We start from the raw sequence: 8,168 nt of genomic DNA on the forward strand, positions 1-8,168 counted from the left end.
TCACTGACCTGCGGAGAGCAGATCTGCTGTTGTGCTTTGTAGGAGCTGGACAAGAGCTGGGAAAACAGAGTTTCCATCCTGTGGGGAATTCTAATATTTCAACATTTTGTTTTCATCTTCTAGTATGATAAAGAAGACAAGTCATCCCCATTTCCCAGGAAACAACGCGTCTTCCCAAAAATGTGGAGTTGGAAATGTCAAGGCTGATTCAAACTGAAAGGCTTCACGGCAAAGTGTTCGAGATGAAATGTTCCTGTTCATCCGGACAGTTCAAAATAAGACATCTGGGCATGAAAGGCTGCTCTGGAAAACCCAGAATGTCACTGACAGACGTCTTCCTGTGGAACAACTCAGCAGTGATGAAAGCTCATGTTACGATGAAAAACAATCAGAGGGGTGAACATTTTTTTACTAGATCTAGTTGGACATTTTTCAGTAGTTTAGCTCCTCCTCCATTTCATTTTTAGATATGTATTGCAATAATCCAGCCAGGGGTTCTCAGAGGTTTAGCCAGGAGTGTAAAAAAAAGGCACCAGCACCAGATGCCCACTCAGAGGGGGCATAAGAACGGCGGCATCTGCCAGTGACACTGCTCCGGCTGCCAACTGTTTCGGGCCAGACCCTGCTTGTTAGGCCTGCGAATGTAGCTTGCCCTGGCAAGATGGTGTCTGAAGGATCAAGCTGCCACCTTGGTGAAAGGGCTGAGACAGTGTCAGTTCCACTCATTTGGTGTCCACCAAGTATGTGCAGCCAGGGCAGTCTGTCTGGTGGGGAGGGGACGGGGGGTAAAGAATGAAAGAGAGATGCTGGGAAAGCGACTTACAGGAGGTGTAAGATCATGTGAGGAAGGGGCTTTTCCCATTAGGCCACCCCCCATTTCACCCCATGATACATGAGCCGAGAATAGCCTGCATGCCCTGCACTGCCAAACTTGTTCCCATCACACGGGGCACCGCAGCCCGTTCCCAGACACACTACGGCATCCCCACCTGCATCACGGAGGTGTCTGGCCCCCAGAATCGAGCCCGTCTCACCTGACCTGCTTGGGCTTTCCACTGCCCACGAGGAGGGACTGTGTCCTGGTCTGCCTTTGCCAGGTGGAAGCTGTGGGGTTGCACAGGCAGACATTTCAGCAGCACCCCTGCCACCCCACCCAGTAGGTGACTGGCTGGTGGCTGAACAGTAAGGAAACCACAAGCAATTGTTATTACAGCACTTTCCATTTTCTTTGACAATAAATTCTTGGGTTTGAATAGCTCAGACAATCAGACTTCCTTCCTCCCCTCCCCTACACCCTCCCACACCCTTCACTCCCCAGGGCGCTCCAGTTACACAACAGCTCTCTCCACGGCTCCTCCTTCACTTTAAGAGCTGGTTTTGCTCTCCCACATTTTCAGAGTGCAGCTGATTTAATTAGTGACTGCTCCGTGCCAGTGGCACCCCTCCCAGGACAGGGTGCAACCTAGGAAGCTCACAGCTGTTTGGTTCGGCTCCTTACTTGTCTGGCTGAGTCCACAGCCTAGTGACTGAGGAACAGCTCCCTTATCTCAGCCTCCTCAGCTGGAAGAAATCCAGAGTCACAAGCAAGGGGGGGCAGCTAAAATGGAGGACAGGGACTGGGGAACAAGGAGACCTGGGTTTCATTCCTCCTTCTGCTGCTAGCCTCCTGGACAACCCTGGTCAAAAGACAGCAGCCACTGTCTTTGGGCACCTCCTTTTCTGGCACCCAGGCCTTGTTTTGAGCTTCAGTGGAAGTCAATGGCTTAACTCTTCTAAAAGCAAGGCCCCAGGTAGTTCAAGCTGGGCACCAAAAACTCCAACACCCAAAAATGTTGTCTTTAATTTTCCTTGTGCCTTAGTTTCCTCATCTGGAGGATGAAAAATGTGGGCTGGCTTTTGCCAGGAGCACTGGGAGCTTTGTACATTAATGCTGGTAAAGTCCCTGAGCAGACACGAGGGTCACAAATCATCTCATGCAATAGGCCACCAGATGCCAACCTATTACCCCCACATGGAGCATATAATGTTGTGCTCAAGTAGTGCATAACTATCTCAGTTCTGGGGATCAGCCTGGTCTCATCCAACACTGTCTTCAGGCAGCTCACTTAGCAAAACAGGGCACAAACTGTTGTTCCTGTCGCAAACATGGCTGCCATGGGGACTTCCAGTGTGAGCCATGCCTCCACGGTGGCATTGTTGCCCCTGTACCCCTGCCCAGGGTTGGCCACTCTGCACTGGGCCTGATCCATCCCCTAGCACTCAGCCCAGCGGACTACTTCCTTGGGAGGACAAAGGTGGGACAAAGAGAGGGTGTGAAGGGGAAATTCATTGTGAGCGAGCTCAACACCAACCGCAGGATGCACGGAAAGGACAATGCGTTCCCCTGCCGGGCTGGGACACTTTCCCATTAAAGCCACTGGGGTCTTTTCTAGTGATTTCCCTGGGGGCTGAACCGGGGTTTGAAAGAGGAAGGACCCTTGTGAGGCTGCCCCCTCCTGTGCAGTCCTAATGGTGGGGCTGGGAGCCCTTTGTCCAGGTTTTCTCCCACTCTGCCCACTGTGCCCACAAGAACCTGCCTACCCACCTGCCTCTCTGAGGTCCAGTTACAGCCCAGACCTCTCGGCCCTCCACACCCTGATGCCGACTGCTCAGAGCAGCACTTGAACACATGCAGCATTTTTCCATGTTAGGCATCTCTGTGGGCTCTCCCCATTTCTGTTCCTGTCAATGCTGGGCAAGGGCATGTAATATGAAACTACAGGGCGTTATGGGATTTCTCACATTCCCTGATCTCTGCCCCTAGTCCCGCTCCCCAGCAAAGCCACGGGCTGGGAGTCGGGCCCTTGGGTTCTGACTCCAGCTCTGCAGTTACCTTACTCCCAAAGCTTGTGCAGTCACCCCATTTCCAGCAGCGTTGAGCACCTGCAGCTTCCGCTGACCCTACCTAGAGACCAGGGTGCTCAGAGCCTCTGAATATCAGGCCCTTTGGCTTTCTACGCCCTCGTTTCCCCACAGGTCTCCCTCCAGTCCAGGACCCCCAACACAACCCCACTAATGCTGCCCCCTTCCTGTGCAAAGCTTTGAAACCTCTGGATGAGGAGGGATCCAAGAAAGAGTTTGATAGGATCACTATAGTAATGTGAACTGCGTGAACTATGGCTGGGAGGGGCAACTCTGTGTCCAGAAGGATCCACTATATTGTCTCACTTGGACTCCCCTCACCTGCCGCAGCCGCAGCCACAAAGCAACCTATGAAAAAGCCTATCACACACCCGAGCTGGCCAGACAAGAGTTCCCCCAGTGCCCTGGGACTGCAATGGCAAGGAATATGGAGGGTGAATATAGACGCAGGTGATGTGAGGAAGGAGGCCATTCTCTGTGCTGCTCAGGAAGGCAAAAAGCTGTGCGGTCCTTGCCAGTCTGATCTGCGGAGGAAGTCCCTTGGTGAGGCCACATCTGGCAGTTGGTTTGACCCCCCGCATGAGTACAAACTCCCAGCCAGGCACCAGGGAAGTCCTGGTAGGACCCCAACCCACCTCCAACCACAGTGGTATTGAGGTGAACCCTGCTCCCCCCATTCACCAGAGGAAGGAGTTCTCCACTCAAAATCGTGGCCCGGTGAAGAAGCAGTCATGCCCTTAAACCCTGCTGAGACGCTAAATCCTCTGCCATTGAAGCAGAAGCTCATGGCACAAACATGTCCTCTCTTGCTAGCCCCCCTCTTCTGTGCTATGATTCCTTCTTCAAGGTCTTCCCACCTCATCCTGGCTTCCCCTTTGTTTTCCTACCAAGCCTCCTTTGGTCTGGAGGCTCCTTTCCTAGGCATTACCATGGTTTCTGCTACAGGGCATGTTCCTGCCTGCTATGATCCTAAGCTTAGGGAGAGAGCCAGCCCGGGCTCCTGATGTACTGCCTTAGATTCACAGGCCAGGAAATACCCATTGTGATTTCCTCTCTCAGGAGTTAGTCGGTGCATCCCAAACCAGCTCCTCCTCTGATCCACGTGAAGACTGGAGATGGAATTTGATGTGTCTGGTTTGGAAAAGGCAAGAATTTTAGAAGCCTCATCCAGAAGGCCATAAAATGCCTGTCGGAGGCAGACAGAATTTGGTTAATGAACAGGGCCAGCGCTATCCCAGTGGTCAGGCAACGCTAGAGGTCAAATGACTGCTTTGCTGACCCACATTTAGTGGCAAATGCCACTTCAGGCAACCGGGCATCAATATGCTCATAAACATTCTGGCATTTGGTGCCAACTTCTTAGCAGAGCTGGGCACTGGGCTGCTCCCATTAACTCTGGTGAAAAGGATGAGTGCTCTGTATGGGGAACTCCACCTTACTGAGGCTCTTATGACAGCCAGTGGCAAGGGGCTGTGATACTGTCCAGGGTTTCTATTGCACACTGCTGAGCTGGTAGCACGCAGATGCAGGGGGAAGCAGGCGTCTGTCAGGCTCCTTGGCTTGGAGTGATTTCTGAACAATTCATGGTACCAGGAATAAGAGCGAGAAGGCACTGCCAGGGGATGATGGGGTCAGGCACCAGTCCCAGCTGAGTCAAGACTACCAAACCAGAGGGCTGCAGAACCATTGCTGTTGCCTGCAGGGGGGGCAGAAGGGAGGCAAAAAGTCTTCAGACCCTAAATACAAGTTGTAGTGTTGTCCATGAGCCAAGTCCATTTCCATTAGCAAGTTTTTCCACTTGTCTCAGCTGCTGTCTAGCTGAGGCTCTCCCAGCACATTGGGTAAACAGAGGCTCCCTGTGTCCTGGGGCTACTCTTGCCCACATGGGTTTCATAGTCAAGGAAGTAAGATTCAGAGAAGCCAAAGGACTCACCCAAATCATGCTGCAGATGGAGAGCTCAGGTCTCCAGCTCCACTACGATGCACTGAGCACTGGAGCGTCCATCCCCCGAGGGAGGGAGGGATGCATGGGGCCTGGCAAGGCTTCACCTTGACCAAATCTTCTGTGACCCATAGGCCAGAGGTGGGATGAGCTGTCCCCACACGCATGCACTGCTCTGCTGAGACAGTTGGATTAACGTTGCTAAAGCCAGGGATTGTCACAGGGTCAGTGTCTCCTGGCAGACAATGAGCAGCTTGGCTTTGCTGCAGTGACAGCAGACAAAGGCCTGTGAGCAACAGTGCTCACCTGGACCAAAACTGCTTGCAGCTATACCAGTGTGAAGGAGGAATAACCCCAGAGAAAGCAATGGGGCTGATCCACTTGTATAGGCATGGGTGAATAATCCCCTGGGGTCCAAGAGGCCGGGCTCCAAGTGGTGTGAATCACTGCAACTTCTTGGAGACCAGTAACAATTCTGACCAGCTGCAAACTTGGCCTCATGGTTTCAAACACATTCCCTGATAAAAAGCTTTCCCTTATGCTGCCAGCAGGACTGTGCTGTAGTCAAGAGGAAAAGGGAGCTAGGGAAGAGTGTGTAGCTGGGAGCAAACCTTATCTCAGAGAGGGCCAAAGTGACAAGCATCTGCCGGACCCCTTAACAAATTACTTCTATTAGAAGTGGCCCGGCCAGATTTCAATCTGCCTTATACTGACATAAATCTGGAGTAGATGCCCCATGAGTGTTGTGTGGTTGCTCTGGGTTCACACCCATGAAACTGGAGTCACCTGACCTGCTGACTCTTACATAATCTAATTGCTGCATCATGGCAAGGAACAGTCTTTTGGTAGTAAATAGCATTTCCTCAACTGCTGGAGGGATGGCCATGTCTGCAGGGCACACTGAAAAGCTGTGAGCACTCTGGTTTTGCAGCAACCAGTGTGACGCGTTTCCCTGGGAGCAGGGCAAGTTTCCACAGGCATTGCCCTGCTGCATCGGGCTTGGGAGACTGCCAGGGAAGGGAAGAAAACAAGAGCTGTATCAATATCTATTCTACCTTGAGAAGGCTGGAATATAGCAAGGGAGGCCAGAACTGGCATGGGTACCACATGTGGCATGGCCAGCTTCTGTGTGTAGCAGGGGATGGATCAGAGAGGGGACAGGCAACACAGTAGCAGGTAGGGCAGGGAGCAGAAAGCAGAGCAGCAGATAGAGTAGAGGAATAAGATAGGTGTGGCACTTGGGAAAGGTGCATCATGCCTGGCAAAAAGGTTGACCCCCACTGGAGTATAGGGAAACTCCCATCTCACCCTCTAGGCAAGGAACTCGGATGTAGACGCTGCTAGTGCACAGCCTCACTGGGGCCTGTGGGCCAAATCCTTAGGTGGTGCCAATCAGAATAGTCTCACTGGTTTAAACGGAGCTATGGCAGTTTGTCCCATCCAAGGATCTGGCACCACACAAGGGGCTAAACAATTCCTGATTTAAGTGGGGGCTGCCATTTTGGCTAATGCCCTGGGAGCTGAGCAGGGGACTTCAAGAGCTCAAAGCCTGAGCTGCTGCTGCTCAGCCTATAGAGCCTGGGTGGCTGAGTGAGGGCAGGGAGAAATGCACATCCTCAAAGGAGCAGGCACAGCATGGAGCACCCCCCATGCCCATACACATGTGTATGTTCATGTGGCCTTGCCTACTACTCCTTTTCTCTCCTCCATGTCTTGCTTCATCATTCCCATCCAGGTAAAAGCATTGTTGGAAGGATGTTAAGGCTTCTGGGCTGGAGAGGAGATCAGTGTCACCCAAGCGTTTCCAGCCCTGGAGATGTGGGGGTCACTGAGCAGAGTCATCAAGAACCACAGTGCTGTGGCAGGCACCCATTCTGACTACGGCGGAGCATGCAAGAATCTTTTCCTACAGCTACAGCTTGGGTCTCCCACCAGCCAAGGGCTGCAATGTGCACTGGGGCCTCCAGAGGCCTAAGGGTCTCGGTCGGGGGATGGTCACCAGCTCCAGCAGTTCCCTTCCTAGCAGAGCCACATCGTGGGAGTGAGAAGCCGACTGCCACCAAAGCAGATGAAGCGGACGTGGAGGAGAAGCGCTGGTGGAGGGATGAGCTACCGCATTTGATGCTGACCCTGAGGAGGGAAACCCCAACACCAGCACAGGCGCACTTTGTGAGCGCGTGCCAGTTCTGATTGGCAGGACAAACCCCGAAAGACAGAGAAAGAGCAGCCCGAGACAGGAAGGGGAGAGGACCAGGAGCAGAAGCCTGGTGCTGTGAAGAACAGCGCCCAGGCACAAAGTGCCCCAGGAGGGGCGAATGGTGGGAGCCCAGGCAGCGTTGCACGTATAGAGGCTTGGAGGAGCCTATTGACTTACCAGCCAGGTCCTTGTGGATGCCACGAATGACAAGAGGTCTCCAGGCAGCGAGGATCCTGTGGAGAGAAAAAAAAAAAAAAGTAAAACTTCAAACCGCGAGTGACGAGGGCAGTGAGAGATTAGAGCACTGGTCACTCTCAAGCCCTTCTGTTGGGAAAGACTTTTGATGGGTTTCCATGGGAAATACTGCTCAGGTGGCACAGAAGATGTTGTGTGTAAAGAAAGGGTATTTATGCTGCGAGGATTCATTTAGGTTTAGGAAATATTTATTTTGCTTATTGAGACCTAGGATTCATATTAGTGGCCTGGAATTTCTTGAAAGCCACAGTGGAGAGGCAGCAAGGACTTACTTACCTGAGTTGACATACTAACAATGGGCTGGAGCCAGGTGGGGCATAAGGGAGACGAAGCCCCAGGATACATTGCCTAAGCTGACCAAGTGTCTATGCAAGGAGATATGAGACTTTCCTCCCATTCTTAGTAAATACAACTTCAAGATGTGGCAGATGAGAGCATCAGGCACTCTAATATACAAGTCAGCAGGTCAAACTGTCTGCCTGGAGAGTTGAGAAAGTAGGGAATCACGCTGAGAGGAGCAGACACCCAGCTCAAGAGTGGCACGGATGTCTACATACATCAGCAGCCCACATGCCTGAAGTCACCAGTCTCCTGGGAAAGGAGCTGCCTCTGGAGCAGCGGCCACATGTTGCTGGAGAACAGTGGGCCAAGGGTTGCTTGGATGGTGAGAGGAGCTTGGCTCAGCACAGCAGGTCCTGCTGGGATGGCAACTGTGTGAACCACAAATAAAGAGGGAGCTGAAGTCTGCCTTGGCACTGCATTTGTACTGTTATATTGAGACAGCTCCAAGGCAGGCTCCTGCTTGAGCCCATGTTGGTGCTAGGGGCTGGTGAAGGATCACTCTCTGCAGGTACAAGCAAGGGGGGTGGTGCT

Source organism: Crocodylus porosus, unplaced genomic scaffold (genome assembly GCF_001723895.1).
Source record: "Crocodylus porosus isolate Cpor-Errol unplaced genomic scaffold, CroPor_comp1, whole genome shotgun sequence".
NCBI classification, from domain to species: Eukaryota; Metazoa; Chordata; order Crocodylia; family Crocodylidae; genus Crocodylus; species Crocodylus porosus.